The sequence below is a fragment of the Fringilla coelebs genome (assembly GCF_963513975.1).
Source record: "Fringilla coelebs genome assembly, chromosome: 6".
In the NCBI taxonomy this organism is placed as follows: domain Eukaryota; kingdom Metazoa; phylum Chordata; class Aves; order Passeriformes; family Fringillidae; genus Fringilla; species Fringilla coelebs.
In genome coordinates this window covers 17,529,154-17,550,562 of record NC_140034.1, presented here as the reverse complement: position 1 = coordinate 17,550,562, position 21,409 = coordinate 17,529,154, and the positions used below count along the sequence as shown (strand labels likewise).

At 43.3% G+C, this 21,409-nt stretch overlaps 1 protein-coding gene across 1 annotated transcript in view; it reads right to left on the bottom strand.

The window, feature by feature from the left end:
* Positions 1 to 20,297, bottom strand: part of FOXN3 (forkhead box N3) — a 167,779-nt gene extending 147,482 nt beyond the window's left edge. Inside the window, exon 1 of the mRNA XM_084207702.1 lies at positions 20,171 to 20,297. The gene's annotated coding sequence lies outside the window, so the exon portion shown is untranslated. The remainder of the gene's footprint in view (positions 1 to 20,170) is intronic.
* Positions 20,298 to 21,409: the final 1,112 nt, after the last annotated feature.

The window sequence follows — 21,409 nt, the reverse complement described above, 5'->3', positions numbered from 1 at the left end:
AGTACTTTCCAAAGTGCCATCTTATAGCCCTGCCTAAGGTCTGCTTCTCTCCCTGCTGACACAATGCTTGTGAGAGGGGAGGGCAGTTACAGCAGAACGTTCATCTTACAAGATGCTTGTCTTGCCTAGGGGCACCGTCCTGCTCAGAAATGAACATGGTTCTGGGTGTATCTGGCCCTCGGCCATTACACTAAGCAGAACGGCCAAACCAGCTGTGGCTGCTCTTAGTGCTGCGCCCATCCAGCTTTGCTGCCAGCAAGAGATGGCAACACAGGCAACCAAACTGGTGTCTCCCTCTCCTCTGATAGCTCTGCTTTTTATTTCCAATCAGATGAACAAGACAGTAACACACTCTGTTATACACTTCTTTCTGTGAATTATTTCAGGACTGTGCATTGCAAGTACTGGGTTAGGTGATTAGGTCCTACTTCTGTGAGGTACTGATCCCCAAAGGGAACATGCCCAGCTCTGGGTAGACAGAGAGGACACTCAGTACAACAGAGGCCTGAGCCAGCCCAGAGGGATGAAACCACTGTCAAATCATGTCTCTGCAGAATCCACTGCCCACAGGCTTAGACTGTCTCTTGCCACACTCTTGGAAGTACATTTGAGCGAATGTCTTGACTTGGAAGCAAGTTAAAACAAAAGGGAACCACAACATCCTCTCGTGTGGTAATCTCTAAGGATATATCTGCTACCCCCTGCACAGTACAGTGTAGGGACAGCCAAGCCATGACATGTCCTGCAAACAACAGGATAAACTATTGTCCAGGAGGCTGAAGTTCTTCAAGAGACCTCTCCTGGAGCTCACTGGGATACCTTTGGCAGAGCACAATGCAGGAATTCCCCTGGAGACATCAGATTGTTTTGGTTTGGTTCTTTAAAGAGTCTTTTTTAACAAGCAAAAGTCACATTCAAAATATTTAAACTTCCTTTATTCAATTTTCTTTTTAAATCAATGAAAATGTACCAGTAAATGAAAACTTGTATTTTTGTCATGGACTTTTACTCTGCAGAACAGGGACTCTCTGCCAAGAAATGTCTGTAAGACTGTTATACAGTATTCTTCTATTTAAGTAGGTCACCTGACAGGGGAAAATATCTATGCAAAATTTCAGTGAAGCCAACAGATTTCTGATTAAGACTGGCACCTGGCAATAGCTATAGATTTCCACACATTTATCCCTCCCAGCATAGAAGTCATACATCTCCTGCTAACTCACATGCTTATGGAAAAAATCTTGCATACATTAATACAAAATGCAACTTCCTCCAATGCTTTTACATCATCCTCTAGAAAAACAAAACAGCACATATCTCTAACAGAGTAATGAAAGTGGATCAAAAATCCTATATAAGGAGAGACTTCTGAATTTAGCTCCAATTAATTTGACTTTAGTACAGATATGCTTGAGCCAAAAATAAACCCTAGACTGTTTGACTCCCATTTTCTGTTCTAGCCACTACACCACACTTTGACAATAGGTACTTTACATAAATGCTGGTTTCTCTCAATACTACATATTTTCAGTTGCTATTTCAAATCCACTCCACTTCAAGTGGCTGCCACATAAATGTATTTTTTGAACCACAGAGTCCATTTTGACACTTTGCAGAACTGCCACCTTACACAATACAACCCTTGTGATGTATCTAATTCTTAGGGTCTAAATATATGGGGCTTATCTAGATATGGGTTTTATCTAGATGTATTTTGGAATTCATCTATCAGAGTTTATTACCCTACTGACTGCTGCCAGTGGAGTGCAGTCTCAGGCACAGGCACAGCATCCAGAAACACCTGCTTCAAAGCCCAGAAATGGGAATGGGACTTAAGCAAGAGGTAAGATCAGGGAAAACACCAGTAAGAGAAATATCCCAGTATGGCTGCCACAGTTCTATGGAGTCCAGGTCTCACTATTAAGTGTGGTCAATTTAAGAACTTTGGAAGAAAACCCAAAACTTTAGTTGGACATCAGTCTGAGGGCCCAGAAAGGGCAGGTCTTTCCAAATTGGCACCAAACCCTGCACTCTTTATTCTTGGAAAAATTTTGTTTACATTATTACAATTCTGGGTAAGGATTGCAAGATGTAACTCTGAGATCAGACCTCTAATCTTGCCTCTCTGTTTACTGCATTGATTATACTCTTTTAGACTCTGATCTCACCATTCCTGCTTAGTGCAGGCTCCCCTCTATTGGGGATGGTGAATTAAAATGGGATTCAACTGCAAAGCTGAGGCAGAGCAGGGAATGATGAAAACACATCATCTGCCATGAGCAGCCATCACCATGGCTAAATTTAGAATGTAGGCTCCTCAGGCAGAGAGATGATCCGCCATCCCTGTGGGGCACCACTCACACAGTGCTACATAAATATTAAAATAATAATTGATGATTAATTAATAATGGCTTCCTTTTCCTCATGACCATCTCTCAGCTGCCATACAAAATAGATGCAGATCCTTTCTTCTAGATGCAGATACAAACAATCGTTCAAAAACATATCTCCTCAGAGAAAATTCACTTTTCCATTCCTTTTCAAAAAAATAATATTTTCTGCAGCCTCGGACATGAGATTCTGAACCATTCACAGCCACTCTGTTTAAGAAAGAAATATTAATTAAAAATGCCTCAGAAGCCCCAATAAACAAAATAAACGTCAAGAAGGCAAAGCTGAGGTACAGAAAAAAAGAGCAAATCAATTTGTTCCCTCTTGCTCTATTATCACTCTCTAAAGACAAAAGTCTTTTAATAAAACACTGTAGAGATGCTGTGGGGAAGTATCTTAAGGATACCTACATTCCTTCAGTGACCATAGTTACAGACATCTGACTGATCCTACAGCTGCCTTTTATCAGTGTATTGTTCTTGCTTCTGATATCCACAAAATGCTTTTGATATTCACTTTCTGTAGTTAAAAACCTCCAGAAATTCAGCAAGCAACCCACTCCTTTCGCTCATCACCTTGCTCTGACCATCTCTTCCTAATCCAGGGCAGCCTTGCTGCACCTTCACCTCCCCTCAGCAAGCCCTCTTGCTGGTCACTGATCCATCACACTGTCCAGCAGATCTTGTAGCTACTAGCCCTTCTTGTAACCTCCTAGTTAAATAAATTTGAAAAATAAATAAATAGAACAAAAATAAATAAATAAAACAAACACCTGCCATATTTTATTAGCATTTAGCCCTCAAGCTCCAAAGCTGGTGTATGCAGCCTGAGTTCATTCTTCTCCAACTTAGCCTGCTTACTAAATGTCAGATTCTACCAAAGCCCTTCCTTACCAATGACACTACTACTACTCTTCCTCCACAGCCATTTTTCTGTAGGTTGGTGTTCAGGCTTTTTCTCCAAATAACCAGCCCTACCTTTCCCAGCTGCCCAGCACTGCAGGTGTCAACCACCTAGACAACCCTGACCAAGCCTCAAAATCCCATTTAGTTTTCAAGATAATTATTAAGATAATTATGCTTTTTAGATAAAATTGTTTCCTTGCAGAAGAAAATGTACATCATCCAGAACATCAACATTTGTCTATGAAATTTCTTCATGGTATTTTTACTGATAATGAATGCCATCTCTTAATAATCCCCCAGGCCCTCTTTACAGACAATTATTATAAAAACAGATCTTCCTAATGAAGATGGAGTTACTAAGTCCAGAAGTTTCAAATCACTAATCAGGACAGCTGTGAGACTCTGTGCAGCAATTAGTTTTAAGGCAGTTCTAAGATGAAGTTGGCTGGCTTTCTGAAAGGGAGGGATGCTGCAAGCCCACGGACGAGTGACCCCTGGAGGGCTCAGTGTGTGCAGACTGGGGCCTGCTGGCTCACACACAGGACTAAGAGCATGTGAGAACATCACAGGAGGAAATAAAGCAACCAGAGCCCCCAGTGCAGGAAGCAGCACAGGGAACACCTTGGGGAGCCCTGGGGGAACCCCAGCCCTAGGCAGGCATGGGGGGCAGGTGTGGGCAGCACCCACTGCAGAGTCCTCATCATGAACATACAGCGTTGCAAACATGACAGACACTGGGATTCACCAGGATGTCCTGCATATCCTGAACAGCAGCCTGCATGTAAGAAACCACATCTCTAAAGATTTCACCCCAGGAAGTAGTTTTTCCACACTTTTAAAGCCCATAGCAGAAGGATGGCACCTGTTTCCAAGAACATCATCTCATGCACTGGATGATGTTCACAACTATGCTAATGTTAAAAATTCCTGGGCAAACAAGTGAGGGTCCAGCCCTTCAGCCCACATCCTGCAGCTCCCAAGCCCTTCATTCAGGCAGAAGTCTCCTGCCTCCTTACCCAAGGACAGCGTCAACAAATGAGTGCAATTAAAACATAGATAATGCATCTGAACATGTGCATTCCTCATTTATTTAACAAGCACAGTTTAGCTTTAATTATTTATGATAACACTTTAGAAGGAACTAGTAAACACAGTGCTGTAGACTCTATAAAAGTAAGAAAGCCCCTTGCTGCAGGAGACTACTCCATGGAAGTAGTGCTGCTTGGGAACCTCTGATGGGACAGAGACTCAAACCTCACCTAGCAGAGGAATTACAAGGTGCAAGAAATAGGGCAAATGAGAATAATGAGATTGTATTTGACTAAAAACTTTCTATCAGCACGAATGGTCTTATTCAGAGTTGTCTGTGTTGAAATCCTCTCACCTCACATGCACCTGCAGGATGGGTAGGTCCAAGTCGCTCAAGAAATCTTTAGACCTACTCATTCTTCCTCCCTGTCCCACCAGCAAAATCAGAACTTCTTGCAAATCAGTGTATTTACTGTACAAGTAGCTAAGGGGAAGGCGACACTTTGGTCCATTTGAGCCAGGCAATGTGGAATCAGACCCTGCCCCCAAAAAGCCCACAGCCCATATTAGGGATGCAGACATCAGCAGACTGACATGATGCACATGGCAGTTTAGGGCCATCAGTCTTTAGCTCAGCCGGGGAGAAGCTTTGGGAAGGACAGGAGGAGGGAAGGGGCCATAAAAGGAAAGGGCACAGGAGGTCTAGACATGAGAAAAGAGAAAGAGAAGGAGCTAAGAGAAGAGGAGTAGGAGCACACAGCCAGCCACCCCAGGAGTACCCCTTGAGCATCACCTCTGGGCCAAGGCAGTGTGACAGTGTAACACATCTCTGGGCTCTCCCTTTCACAGCAGCAGCACCAGTGTTTGCTCCAGCTGCCCTGATCCCACTGCAGGCAAAGGGATCTCCTGAAGCACACCTCTGATATCCCTTTGTGGACTTCTGCCATCCTTGCTAATTCAGCTATCTGAGGAGGAGCCAAAGCTTTTCCGTCTCCATACTTGTTAGCAAAGCCTCTGTCCTTGTGGACAGTGCTCTCAGAGACCACTGGAAATTTCAGTGGAGGCAATGCAGTAGGAGGGCCCTTTCTCAGTTGCACTGCTGCCTATCAGCTGCCATAATACATGCTGCTGCTCTCTCTTAGCCAAGATTGGTGCACCCAAAGATGTAAAACAATGGTTTGAAACTGCAAGTACTCCGAACTCACAGCGCTAGTCCCTGCCTTCCTGAGACGACTGCAGTGTGTGAAGAAGTTGTGGTGTCCACTGAAATCCATGCATACCAGCTAATGAAGATTATCACACTGAGCACTACCAAGCAATTTCAGGACCCTTGAACTTGAATGAAGAAATATGTTCACCTGGTTTACATGGATCACTGGTGAGTAGATGAATAGTGCTCCGCAGGCTCTGATATCCAACTCAAATCCGTTCTGATGCCCAGGTGTACAGAAAGACAATGCAGCCCCTTCCAGACAGCCATGCACAAACGCAGAGATATTCAAGTGTCAGGCCAACTTGGGATTGTTATTCACCAGGGAAACCTGAGACTAACTTCAGCACTTATCTGGAATCAATTCTTTTCCCCTTACTCTATAAAAGTCAGGCCTCTTCCTTAATGAAAAAGGTGCTATGCACACTAGCTTTGCCTTTTCTATATTTCAACTTAAAGTATAGCTAGCTGTATTTAATAGTTTCACTCCTGCAGAGCAACCTTCTGAAAAGGTCAAAACAGAACACTGGGAGCCAAATTCATCGCTGGTACTACTTCATTGACTTCAGCAGCATTACACCTGGGATAGATCCAGCCCTAACTGCCTCCATTACTGTAAGTGGAAAAGAAGTGTGCCTGCTGTCTTAACTTTACTTTTCAATTGATCTGTTCTCTTCTACCCCTGTGTGTTTCATTGCAATCAATAGGAATATATCTACTAGAGAAAGTTACGGCACAAAACATCTGAATAGCTTTTAAAAACTTGTCTTCTTGGTTTATAATGAACATCAGAGAGACCAGAAGGTAGCAGGCATTCAGCCTGCACTCAAGTGCTTTATCTTTTAGAAGAGGATACATGTAAGCAGCTACCGTAAATGGTTTTATGTATGAGCTACATCATAACCAAAAGAGATCTTCCTTAAAGATTTCCTCTTGACTGCAGGCATGAACTGCCAGTCCTGAAACACAATGTCAAACAGAGGTCAGATATTACAGGGATGGGCACTATAAATGTTTATAAGCAGTTAGATTAGGGGGGAATAAAGTTAACTTCTCAAGGACTATGTTCACATTCATCACATTTTCCTCTGCACCACATGAGCCATGCTGACAGACTCCTTCTAGGCTGAGGTAAGATTAGAGGAGTCTTATTTGTATTTCAAGTGATTGTTTTCCTTTCCAACAATTCAAAGCTTCTTCCTTCAATTCTTCTTTGCATGCCATGATGGCACTTTAACATTGCACCGGTACCCATTGCTCTGGCTGAAACACCACCCAAAGCACCACTAGCTGAGCCATTTTTAGTAAGTGATTCTGGAAAAAAACCACAAATCAGTCTTCTAGATCAGTTTTGGTCAGCTTTGAGGATGTTATGAAACATGATGACATCATCACCTAGACAGCTCTTAGCATTAAATTTTAGTCATGTAGCTCTTTTAACTTGTCATTTAGCATTTCACTTAACTATTTGGAGAAATATCAGAAATATCTATTAATGCCTGCCATTATTCCAGGTTTTAATTTTTGTTGCATTTCAGTGTCAGGCATCATTACACTGGAAGCTTCTGAAAGACACTATGGACTGTGCCTGGCAGTATGCAGGACCCCCAAACTGGGACATGGGATGGGTGATGGGTTTGACCAAGACATAGAACAAGCAAAACTAAACTGCAGATTCATCACTCCAGCACACATATGCTATACAACATTTTTAGATGGGAGATTTGGATTTTGAGACAATTTACCAACAGAGAGGCTAATTTGGGCCGGAATGTTACTGTGCTCAACTACCTCCACCGCATCTCCTCTGCTTAAGGAAGCTTAAGGTGGTCCCTAAAGCACCAGGCACTAGAGAACATCCATGTGCTACCTCTTCCACAAGATAAAGACCCTTTATCCCAAACTGGCAACCTATGCATTCTCTCACTAACTCCCAGTTTCAAGGCTTTGTTGTGAAATTCAGTAGCAACTCTGTCACACAGACCCTTCACCATTTATCTCATGAAGCTCAGTCAGTACCAGTGACCAGGTCTCATGTGCTAATGGCTGTCATTTAAAGATTGCTCTTAATGTAGAACCAGTCAAGGAAAAAGCAATTATTCTAAGGAATACTATTGTATTGATTTAGTTTGCATTGCTGGGATGTCTTTGCATAATAGATAAGGCATTCATGACCAGCCCTGTGAAAATAATCTTAAGACATAAATAATGAGGCAAGAAGGTGAAAGGGGCTTTTTGCTTGCTCTTCTTCTAAACTGTGTATCACTCACTTTAATGTACTTATTCTGAATAGCTATGCAACTGAGATTAATTCAATTTTCCCACCACAATCAACAAAATGTTCTTCCCTTGATCACTCCACTTCGTACATTACTTTGTGGCCACTTCAGTGTCAAATTCAGCCTTCCCTGCAATACCCAAATGCTTCTAACACAATTTACAGCCTACTTAGAGACTACCTTCTTGGAAATAATGTTAATCAGGATAATTTCTCCTCTTACTTTAAGGAGTTCTTGATTGGGTGCTTTCAATCAGCTGTTAGCCAGAGTTACCTCAGAATTTCTCAACTTCTTATGGGGAAATGGGACAACACCATTTAGCAGTCAGAGAGCATGTTTAATGGATCACGCTAATCTCAGGGAGGGCCTATGAAACTCTAATTTGTCAGGTTTCATTACATTCAATAATGACTCTAATTCTCCTGAAGTGTTCTGCTCACTAGTAAATTATGTACCATAGTTTTGCACCCCATTTTATCTAACTCTGTATTTGGAAAAATTGAAGGCATCTCGTTCTCCATGGCCACTGCCCAGAAGGGGCCTGAAAAAGAGGGGTTAAGAGTTCACTGTCAGATGTATTTATCTCAGAAGCAGGTATAATTCTTTGCAAACAGCTAAGTGTCAGTGAGAAACCAAGCTGATTCAGGGTAATAAAAGCACTTCTGCAAAGCTTTTAGGTGACACTATATCCCTCACAAGCTTTCTCCATCCTTGTGTCCATTTTATCATCTGATACCATCATTACCTTGACCAATCTGCACATTACTTCCTTTCCAAATGGATCGATTTTAAACCAGCTCATCTGCTAATGCTCAACGCAGGTTTGGGTGATTCTTCTATTGTTTCAATTATTTCTTTGAGGAAAATTCAATCCTGTTAAGCAAACAGCGCTTTTATCTCAGCTGAAGATGCGAGAGCTGGGGTCGCCACTGACAGATCAAGAGCTTCGTATGAAACCCTTTCAGCTGTAGCACCCTCAAGTGACAGGGATGTCCCAGTTTAGCTCATTACAAGCAATAGACAGTGTTAACTATAACCTGGCACATTAAATAGTTGAGCTATTAAAATTAACCACATATTTCTGGAGGAAGATGTGCCATCTCAGCAAATGATCTGGTGATCTCCCTGATTTTCATCTGCTGCAGCAAAGGAACGGCTTCCCAAAGAGCCAAACAAAAGGCAGATATGCCTTCACCCCAGTTTCCAGGGACTAATTCTGGTTTGGAGGGAAATGCAGCATTGATTGAGATTCGAAACTGAACCTGTCAGGTTTTCTCAGATGTCTTTGGAGATTTGGCTTAGCAGTCCATAAGTAATGCAGAGTGTGCAGATGAGAAAGCCCCAGGGAGAAGAGAATGATCACAAAGGAATAAATAGAGCAAAATAGATGATCTTCCATTCGCTGCTTGAGGGGCAAGTCCACTGTACTTTCATACCTCTTCACTCCAGGCTAACAGTGCCTATGTGCTTTCTGAACAGAGACCAAAGTGGTTCTGTCCACAGCCATTCCTCTTTATAAGGTACTATATCCTGAATGAGGGCAAAGTAATTTAATTATAAATGTCTCCAGTCACATTTTAAACTCTACAATCATCTTTCAGGATAACTATATGTCAAATTTTGTCAGCTATGCTAAGGATCAGTGTTTATCAAGATGTACCTTTCACAGAGTCCAATGCAGCATTGCTGAAAAGAAACACCAGCTTGGTCTGAGATTCCTAATTTACAGGTATCTTATTCCAGCACTTATATGATTTTCCCAGCCTTGCTCAGACATGCAAGGAGAGCCCGAAAGAACAGCCTTACTGTAAGCATGAGACCAAAGAGTGTCACTTTCTGTTCATTACTGCCTTGAATTCATGAGCCTCATGCTGGAAAGACCATTCTGTTGCCACCAGTGAAGCCTGAGCAGAAGACATACCTTTCCCACACATGACTCTTAGAACTTGCACAGAATAAACCAGGAGGAACTTAACTGCAAAAAAATGTCACCAGAATCCTAGTCAGGTGACAAGCGTCGTTTTACTTGAATCTTTCTAGCCCCCAAGAGAGTAAGTCCTGCTGGAGACTAGGAAACTAGCCCTGTTCAAATCAAGGGGTTCAAATGCCTCTTAAACTTGTAAATGGCTGAAGCTGAATGCAGACTATGTGGGTCTGCCCATCACTAGGCATCTAGAGATGCCCTGGTATGCCAAAGCAAATACAGTAAACAACCCTACTATTTCTACATGGCACTATCATTCTGATTCGAAAAAAGCTTTTCAAGTGAAACGTGCTTTGCAATACCTGAATGCAGAAACAGCTTTCTGTTCTGCAGTGTTTTGCTAAAAATGTTTCAAACGGCCCCTGGTTTCTGTGCCTGGGGCTGATACACACTCACTTCTACCAGCAGCCCCTAGGCTTGAACCCTCAATGAGGAAAAAGCCAATTTGCTGTTCACTGCTTTAACATCAACACAGCAAGAATCAGAGCACTTCTGAAACATCCCCTACGATAGTGTTTGTGACTTGGGCACTTGGGAAATTCACGCCACTTTGAATGATGATGTTTTATTGGGAGAACATCAGAAGTAGCAAGACGTCTTATATTGACATATTGGTTCCACTTTGCTAGACATACAGGATCAAAGTCATCCCTGGCAGAACTCCATAACCTTCAACAGATGGGATAAATTTGGCCCCATATGCCTGTAGCAGCTGGGGACTACAATTGTTTTCCTATTTTCAGCCATATTTTGAGGATACAGAGCCTGATTTTTTGCATGCAAAGAAACTTGAGATTTTGGCATTATGTGCAATACGAGGCAAGCAATTTGTATTATCATACGTGGGCCTGGTATGACTGTTAGGGTCATCTGCAGCACATACCTAAATTTTAAATTAAACATGTGCTATAAATAGCCTAGGAAGAATCAAGCTAGAGATTATTTTATCAGACACTCAGCAATCTGTTTGACTGGCTGTCCTGCTCACTAGACATGGCATCAGAGTCCCTTTTAAATGTAAAATTATGTTTTCTTCATGTAGCTTCCCCTATCATCTATTGTATTCATGTAGAGAGAAGCAGTTTGTAAATACCATCTCACATTCCAAACTATTTACTATAGGCAACTACATCATTGCTTTGTTCAAATAAATTTACATAAATCATTATTAGACTGTTTTATCTTAGGAACTTTATTTTGCTCTCAGAGCACGAATTAAATGCATGCATAAACCAGAATATTTTAGAGGGAGTTATTCCTGAATTGTTTATGAGACAGTAGGCATTTCCACCTAATTTTTCATTCATAATGTAATTTCTTTAGTTTTCTCTGTATAGTTAAAAACCACACATCTATTTTGCTGGGGTTTCCCTGGAAGTGTGCAATAGAATAGATGGCTGTGCTGCAATCTGTTCATCCATCAGCCAGTGCTTCCTTTGACTCACTCCACATTCTGCTCAAAACACGTTGTGGGAAAGGCCAGGAACAACAGTAAGTCCCACTTGCTGCTTGACATGATCGTATTAGGAGTAAACTGTTGTTGTTAACCAAAATTTGCAAATGAAGTCATTGGAAAATAAATCTATTTCTAGTAAACATTTCTGTGTTTGGATTAATTGAACAGAGCTCTCAGAGTCCTCGCTAGCTCAGATTTACAGCACAGCACCCACCCATGCATCTTGTACCGAAAGGCACTGTTCTTGTTAGCCTTACTCAATTATAAACACACACATCCTAATTGTGCTTGACTCACGGACTACAAGGAGTGGATGGAGAAGAAAAGCAGTGGCCACAGTCACCCAGTAACTGCCCCTCAAGCCCAGCACTTCACCTTGCCCAGCCTGAAGGTGCAGCAGACCAGTGCAGCACAGGCTGTCTGTGCCCTGTGCCCCAGGCTTACATCCACTCACCAGTGCCACAGGTGGGAGCTGAATAGCAACCAGCACCCAGCAGCTCTACAAGAATCCTGTCCTGCTCACCTCCACCCTCTGCCCCAGAGCCAGCCTGCAGGAGCAGTCCCCTGCACAGGCACTGGTTTTGAGAGATCTGGAAGGCCCATGCAGATATTAGGTCTCCACACCAGGCTGCAAACTCCTGTTAAAAGCCCAGCTGCAGCTTTTCCAGCAATGCCGCCACCACTCCCACAGCTCCCTGGTGTGCCACAGGATCTGACACCTCTGCACCACAGCTGTTTTGTGCCACAGACTTGACAAGAACTTCTGCATGACCCTTTCTTCTTCCAGAAAGGCAGTATACCACATGTCTGCTGTCACATTTACTCCACTTGCATGTCCTGTTGTAGGCATTGCTGGTATGTCTCAGCTGCCAGCCCATCAGCTACACATCAGTTTAAACAGACATGAAAAATGCAGCAGAAGCAGAGACACAGCTGAGAAATGTGTATCAGCATTCAATGCAAATACCATCTGCCCTCGTGGTGTTTCACTCTTGATCCCAGAGATAACAGGGAGTTGTGCAAGGTGTTGTAGAACTACATCTGGGTCAAGCCGGGAGTGTAGGAGAGGTTTAGGCCAGAGAACACTCTCCTTCAGAGAGCATAACTTGGTGTTAGCATAGATAAATAACTCTGCTATTTGGGATAAAGGGTGGAGGGTGACTGCAGATAGTAGAAAAACCTCTTTCAGGTCCTTGCCTTTCTCATTCCTGAGCATTCCTGTACTCAGAAACCAGTGGAATTTCATGCAGAGCAGAAGAACCAAATCAAATCTCTGCTTTTACTTAATCGAAATATACAGCATATCCTTATGGGTCTGACCAGATCAGCTCTCAAACTAGCATATCACAGAAAATTGCATCAAACACAGAGGCTTTCCATCCCACAGCCACGGTAATACCGTGTGAATAGCAAGTAACTGAGTACCGGGAACCCAGTGAAGCTTCAGTAATACAGCCATGGAAGATGGCAATAATTTATCATCTCTGCTGTAGTCTAATCCCAGATGCACCATTTGCTAATTTATTTCCATATGTACCTGGCAGACAGATTAATCAGCCATCTCTCTCTGAAACCTAGATTGCACTTTATCCCTTTAGTAAGCAAGAGAAAATGAACGTACACAGCAAAATAAGAGTCCCTTACAGAGGAGCTTTGTCAACCTTTATAGCTTGTGGTTTCCTTTTTCAGCTTAACAATGGCTTTTCAAAAATCTAACACCCAAATCTACTTCCACATCAGTGCACTCCTCCATCTACAGAAGTCTCTTTGCTAACGCTGGTGAAAATGAAGGCCGAGATAGAGAAGGCACATCCCTTAGATTTCTAGGCTCAGCCGGAGACAGCAGTATTGCCCAAGGAGAGGGCAACAGCCCTGCACTAGAGCCAGGGCCATCCTCACAGACAGCAGTGACTCCTCTGAGCCAAGGAGGCTGTTTCTCTGCCATGGCTTGCAAAGGAGCAAAATCAAGATAATAATATTTTACAAAACATTTTGAGCTCTACTGAACTAATTACTATTATCAGCAGTAATGTGCTTCTGATACACTTAGCTCTTCTTCTGGAAAACTCCACAAAGGGGCTGTGCTTGCTGGAGCCGAGCAGCTGTTAGCACTTCAGCGATGTTATTGGTAATAAATACAGCGTCAATTCTACGCCTGGTGCCCTTTAAGGATCTGTTTGCAATCCACTCTTTATTTTGATTATAAGACATTATCTGCATTAAACATAATTAGTCACATTATATCATTTGCCAATCTAAGCGCAGTCACTTGACGAGGCAGGATGGAGCTGAATGAAAGCGCAGCGCAGTCTGAAGCCCAAGGAGATGAAGGGAGTGCAAACTGGCACAGACCAGGCAGGACACCGGCTCAGGCATCCCCCGGCCACAGGCTTTTTGTGAGAAGGCTGTCACTTGCATAGCTATGCTGTGACTCTTCCTTGTGTCAGAGTCTGAGCAGGCACATGTAAAATGTCATTATCAAACCATGGAAGAGTAATAAAATGATTGCTGAAAATGAAATTATTTATGAGCTTCAGTACCCTCATAACAGTTATAATAATCAAAATACATAAATATTTGGATATGCTAGTGACAGATGGCGTATACTGGAATAATCATACAGAATATGTCAGCTTTCAGAATCAGCTTATTCCAGAGTTGGCATGTTGCAGGGCTTTCTGTACTAAAATAAGCACCTGGTATTTGATCCTCCAAAAAATGTATTTTCACAAACACATGGGTGTCTTTTGATAGAAAAGCTATTGAGCCTGTCACCATCCACACACAGTACCCAAGTAACAGTGTGCTGCCATCAGTTTCCTCTGCTTTGCCTGCCTGTCTGTTGCAGAGGCAGTGGAGGCCCGTCTCCTCAGAGTTGGGGTTGTCAGGACAGAGTGACAGTGCCTTGCCAAAGTGTATCCACGCTCTGGGCTTGATCCACACACTGCCAGCGAGACAAACTGCTCCATTTGCAGCCCCAGGAAGAACAACCCAACTTCTTTTGTCTACGCTCCTCTGTCAGCAAGTTTAAAAAAATCCAGGCTTTTGGAGGAGAGCTCTGATTGGAAATTAATGTTCATTAATAATGATTAAAACAATTACTGTGGACAAATATGTTTATTTGTGTTGGGCATCAATGAAGCAGTAGTCTGTGCCCTGGACTAAGAAACCCAGAGGGAGGTAACAGCCACAGGTGAAGGGAAAGAGAAGAGTGCTGCTCCTCCTGCCCCACAGCCAGGACAGTGTGGAACAGGCTGGCAGGCACAAGGGAATGGGGACACTGTGCCTGCACCCCCACAGGGTTATTAACAAATGGCAGCCTCCTTCCTCCCTGGAGGAAACCCTTCCTCACCTAGGTGTCTAAGCCATCACTGGCCCAGGACTTCTGCAGGCCACAGCCTCTCCTCAGTGACTCTGAACCACTTTGGCCATAGCCCCCCCAGGCAGTGACTCCTCTCCACAAATAACAGAAAGCTGCTTACAGCACCACATAACAGGGCGTTTTAGCAGACAGTAAACAGACAAATTTTAAAGATTAATAGGCATTCATTTATTATGTTACACTCTCTTCAGTTTTCCCAGACAATCAAATTGGTAAATTAGAGCCATAATTTTCCACCAATTAATACCAGATGTGACACATTTTGACATTAAAAGAGTAAATATAAGAGAACTGTCAAATACTTCATATTCCTAATGTAATACTCTCTGAATAGAAAACCTAAAATCCTCATGCCTCAGACTTATTCTGAAACACAGACACAAAGGATGCTGATGTTTCCAACTACTGCATGCTCACAGGCTGTGCATTGTCCCCTTGACAGCTGCTAACACCTTTCCCAAATGCATGTTGACTAAAAAGCCCAACCCCAAAGCAGTATTTATACCTGTAACCCAGCACAGGACACACTGCCACAACATCAGAGGAGATACCAATAAAAAGCAAGAAAAAATGCCAAAGACAAATGGGAATTATTGCATGTTTTCAGTGCAGTACAGGACGGGGTAGTTAGCAAAGCTTTTAGAAAAGAAAATGAAATACAAAAATCTTGTCTTAGTGCTTCTCTTTTCCAACAGTTTCTACACTAGAACATTCCAGCATCAGCTCCAGGCCAGTCTGTAGAATGCCACAGTCCCAGAATAACACAGGTTCTGTGTTAATACAGCTGATCAGAGCAAGAAGGTCAAGGAGACCTCCTTGGCATGCAGGGACTGGGGTACAAACCTGCTCTCTGTGGCCCTCTCGGTTCCCTCAGGCCAGCTGGACCCTACTCCTCAGGACCTAGAAGTGCTGCCAGCGCCGTTCTGGTAGCCAGAGAGGAGAGACATGAAGCTCTGGGAGCAATTAAAGCTAATCTCATTTAAACTCTGATCAGCTACAGTTTTGGGGAGGTGGGAACATACCATAGAATAGCTCTCCTTTGCTTCAATTATCTCCATACTCCCTTTTTCCATATAGTCCCAGTTAGCAAAGATTTTTGATAGGCTGAAGGTGACTACGCAAAGAAGGAAACATTCCCTTCACACACCACATTGCCCCTGCCAGGCCCTCAAGCAAATCTACCTATGAATTTTCCCCCTTCACACCACAGAGATGAACTGGGATCATACAGTCTATCATCAGTGTCGCAGAGCCTGCACTCTGTCAGCTGTCTGCCACAAATTCCAGTCTCTTCCCAAATCAACCAGGCAACAATTTCTGCAGACTGCAGGTTTCACTACACCTTAAAATAAAAGGGATTGAAAACAGGAGGATGCCTAGAAACAAGAGGTCTTTTCCATTGGTGGTTGCTTTGCAACCTGAGGAAGCAGGCAAAGATACACCATAATTATATCCCGTTGGCAAAGCCATTGAAGCAAAATGCAGCCGGGTGAAAATCACTCTCCCTCTTGCAGCTCACCATGCTCACAAGGAACAGGCTTCCCACGCACAACCATATGTCATGTTTTGCCAGCACAGCCAGGTACCTGACAGCTTTCCTAGTGGCCAGAACATAACCAGCCAAATCTGCTACCCAAATCAGAAGTTTTTTTCCTTTATTAGAAGACATGGGCTTTGATGCATTTTGACCCAGATTAACTGGCTTTATCAGGCTACAGAAACGAAGCTGGACTGGAAAGGGGCTCAGTTAAAATTGCAGCGACACGACCAGGAATATGCAGAAGGGTCCCAGAAGAGTTTTAGATCCAAAGCAGACAGTGCAAAGCTGCAGTCAGCTGGCACAGGGGAGGACCAGTCCAACTAGCCCTACAACATTCATGATGGGATGAAATACAACCCAAGGCTCCAGAGTGATTACACAGCCTGCCCCAGCCTCTGTACACACTTTCCTGGAAAGATAAAAGAATAGGGCTTAAAGCAGAATTGGACCTCAGGCAGGAATATCCCCCTTCCAGTCTTTTCCCATAAATAGGCAGTGGGGGGCAGAGGGGAATGGACTTTAAATGGTTTTGCAAGAGGAAGCCAGATGAAAGCAAATCAGCTACAACTGAGAAAATCCAATCTACTTAACTGTCCTGCACAGAACTAATTTTGCCTGGTGCAGCTGTGACCTTGACAAACATCAGGTCAGCAGCAGCCTTACTATCTCCAAATGAAGGTAGAAGACAGTCGTCCCTGAGGAGGCCTCCCCAATGTCAGAGAGAAAAGAGCTCTGTTATAAGGCACAGTCTCTGGATCAAGAGGCATGTTACAGAAAGATTACACTGCAAATCTAATCCCCTATCCCTAATGCTCAACAATCTGATACATGAACCTGCCTTTCCTCAAAGAGCTGGTGATTGCAGTATTGGGCAATCTGAGCAATGGCTAGGGAATGGAGCTGCCAGCTGTGCTGGCCAGCTCAGGTACAGGCGGATGGCCACACCAGCTCCCTCTGGTAAGAAGTCCTTACACACATGTTCATTCAGGTACACATTGCAGCACATCTGGTCAATGAGTTTTAAAATGGGTCTTAATATTTTCCATAGTGCTGGGACAAACCATCTCCTGGTCACATTGTCTCCAGTTTTTTGCAGAATGCCCATCAAATCTGACTGCTTTCAGTCTTTAATGTTCAAACTGACTTTTGACAACCTCATTCACTCCTCCCATATAGGGCAATGCAGCACAGGCCAGAAAGAGTCATACTTGTTAACCCTTTCCACCCAAAAAGCAGGCACCTGCAAAAGGTAGCTGTGCAAGTCCCACCTGCACAAGGCAGAGGTCCTGGCCAAGGGAGCCAAGTGACTTGTACCAGAATATGTTGGCTAGTCAGTGCTGCCCAACTGAGGATGTGTTATTAACACATGCTACTGGCGTCACCCCTCACCTTCCAACAGGCACCATGTAGGGCTAGGTGGTGAGGCTGAAAGGCTTGCACTTCTAAGCTCAAGAGCCAGAAGAAAAAGGATCTTTCTTTCACAATTTTAAATCAGGAATAAGCTCAAAACAAAGCAATACAGAAACATTGCTTTGAAATCAGAATCAGGCACATTAGCTACAAGAAGTTCCTTTAAAGTACTCAGAGCACATGGCCTAAAAAATGTTTAATGGCTGTATTTTCCCTGTAGGAGTAATCTCAGAGTGCACAGAAACTACCTGTGTCACAGACCAATGGTTTTCAACCAGTGAAAATATTGTTATATATTGTGAACCCCATTTAAGTATCTACAAATAGTAACGGGAGGAGTAAACCTCTTGTCAGTAGGTGTAAGTTTGCTATACGAGGAACCCTCATCACCAGGAAAAATTTTGAAGTGGTCCACAGAGGAAAGAGGTGTAAAACCACTGCTGGAGATGCCTCTAGTTGGCTATGGGACAGAGATTGACATAACATCTGCAGCTGAAAAATTCTTTGGCATATTGATAAAATAATTTGGCCAAAGGGAGAAACATGCCAAAAAAGTTTCATCTTATTTTATTCATTCAGTTCCTCAGTTCCTGTCACTTTAATAGAAATAAAAAGAGTTGATCACATGCTCCATGCCTGCACAGCACATGTAAGTACAGGGCTCACCACCAGCAGTGCTAGGGACAGCCGTGACCTTTTTTGTCATCACAACTCATTCTTATTGCACCATTTGTTACCATATGCTCTTTTTGCAGGGGCTTGCACTCATGCTCTCTGAACATGAATCCCAGACTGTCATCCTGAGAGAGCAGGGCACCTCCAAATCATGGATGTCCTGGATTTGCGAGAGATGGCTGCTAATGGATGGCTGGAGGTGAAAGCTGAATGGATTAAAACTAGCACTAATTCAGCAATGGAACAAATACTACAGGAAGCAGTGATCTACACCTTGTCACCTCTGACATGTCAGGATCCAAATTTAGACAGCATTTAATAAAAGACCAGTTACTGGGTGTACTTCTCATCTGTATTATATAGGGTGTGATGCTCCCTAGCATTTTGAGAGCTTCTCCACTTCAGATCTGGGACTCTGTGACTCCTTGTCCGCACACCCAGCAGACTGACTGCAATGCTCGTTTCATGATGTATGAGAGATGTGAACCATTTTGGACTTTTTCCAAATCAGCAAGCTTTTTTTTTCCTCTAGCAATTTCCAGTCTGGAATTCCTCTGTTTCTGTCGGAGGAGTTCCTGGTGACTCACATGTGGATTGGGAGCTTTCTCAGCCCACTGCTGAAGGCAAGGGTGTTAAATATTTAATAAAGAGACAGCTTTTCTCCCAAATGTTTTGGATAAATAGCTGCTAAAAGAAACCAAAATACAAAAGGGTTTTAGCTGCTGGAATAAAAATATCTTTTTCCCTTTCCAACAATCACCCAGCTGCCCTTACCTGGGTTCTCTCCCTGGTGCCCACAGCTGTCCCCAGCTCCCACCACTGGCCCTTGCCTGCACTCAGGAGGGAACCACACTTCAGTCAACCTCCTGCAGCCTTACCCATCCTGCAGCTAGGCTCAGCTTCAGTCACTCAAACTACGAGGGGGAGGAATAGTAAAAGTAGCAGAAGTTTTAGCTGCTCTCTAAAAGCTGCGCTGGCCTTAGAAGTGTGGTGCTCCTGGCTGGGCCCACTAACAGTTGTTAAGCACCAGATATGGTAACAGTGGCAGGGTGTTCAAGTAGTTTTACCCTGTAACTGTTGCCACAGAGCAAGGCACGGGAGACATGCATCCTCACATGTCTGACTGGTTTTTAATAACAGGAAAGAAGTGAACATTCAAGAATTTCTACTTGTTAATGTCCAATTAAATATCAGTATTACGGAAGAACCTGGACCTTCCTATGTCCACAGTTTCCAACATCTAATTATCTGCTAGCTTTATTCCATATGAGTATTATGAGACTGTGTTCTTTCTTTCTTTTCCATAATTACTACCTAGTTAAAGTACTCCAAGTTGGAATGCAAAAAAAAAAGGAAAGAAAGGATCAAATTCTTGGACAATGAATTATAAACTCTATTTGGTATCTGCCTACAGACATAGCACTATGAAATCCTTATTTAAGCATCAAACAGGATTTATTTAGGCATTCTGTTATCTCTGTTGAAGTATCAAAACAGCACATACCACTGTGCTGCTAAACCCTATCACAGTTCCTGCCATATAGGGGTGATAAGAGGTATAGACACTGGGTCAGGATTTGGCCACTGCTCAGCTGAAGGAGAGAAACGCACTTTCTCTGTGGCTGTCCTCTAGTTAAATCCTCTGCTTTCAACTTGAGGGTACACACAACCACCCTCAGTGTTATGTGTAGCAGCTGATGATCTCCAAGACCCTGAACTTTCTAGTAAAAGTCCTGAAGGTGGTTTGCACCAAGCATCCATAGCACCAACTTCTACCTCCCCGGTTCATTTGCTGGGAATGTGAAAAGTGATGAATTTCAGCTTGTGCAGCCATAAGCAAGGACCTGTCAGTAGGGAACCCTGGGCTTTGGGCTGGACTGTCACCTGAAAGTGCTGCTATAAAAGTTACCTCTGGCATCTATCATCTGCAGGGTGAGAGGCAGGACTCGTCTGCTTTGGTGAGCCTTCTTCCAAGCCAGTGGCACTGCACGGATGCAATCAGCGAGTCCTGCATTGCTCCAAAGTTGTCAACATCTGTCAGGAATAGTAAATTTTATTTTATCTTGTTTGAGTGGAATGGGTTTCCATAAAAAAATATGTAAAAAAATGCTAAGAATAATAAAGAAAATTAGTTTAAACAGCATGGCAGCAATTAGCCACAATTCTTAGAGGGACAGGACAAGCACCCCAGCACCACACTGCTACCAGCTGCAACCCCAGCTCTGCTACCTGCAGAAGGAGGGTGAATTGGAGAAGAAGGCTGCATGGCTGTACTGGGTAAACTGCAGGACAGGACCCATAAATGCAGTAACACTTCCTACTTCTACTAGAACTCCCATTCTATGACTGAAACTGCATACCAACTCAAGCCAGAAAAAAAAAAAAATTTAAAAAGGCAAAATATGAAGAAACCAACTTGAAAGCTTGTTACTGATACAAACCAAACAGAGGAATAATGACTAACTCAGAAACATCAAGTAGAGGTCAATGTCTGCCTCCCACTGTGCCTCACATAAACACACAGTCCCTTCTACCTGCTTCGATGGCCGCTTCCAACAAATCAAGCTCTTTGAGATACTTCACTAGGCTAAAATCACAAATTCTGATTTTGCTTATGCGCTGCTTCTGCTGCCTAGTCTCCCCATCTTATTTAAGTACAGCATGTAATTGCAAACAGAATAGCAGCAGCCTTTCTTGGCCCCTGGTGAGCACCAGCACTGTGGCCCAGCAAAGATGATCAGCAGCTCCTGAAAACAGAGATGGGCTCCTGCCCATCAGTAACCAGCAGCCAGCAGCTAAATACCTGCAGTTACAACCATGGGAACAGCTAACATGCCACATACATGTGCAACTCCTTGTATCTGAGGATCTGTATGTATTAATGGTTCACCTTTCTATAACCTCTCCAAGGACTAAAATAACAAAATTTCCCCTCCATTCTCCCCCCCCCCCCCCCACCAAATCTCTAATTTTTGCCTGCTTGACTCAGAGAAGGAGACTTTGCTTGTACTATCTTCAAATATTAATAGTGAACTGCCAAGGCACATTTCTTACTGTGATGTACTTGTATAGCTCTAGGTAATTCCCACTGGCATTAATGAGAATGGCTTATATAAATCTCTTTGCCTCATCCCATAATCATGATCAT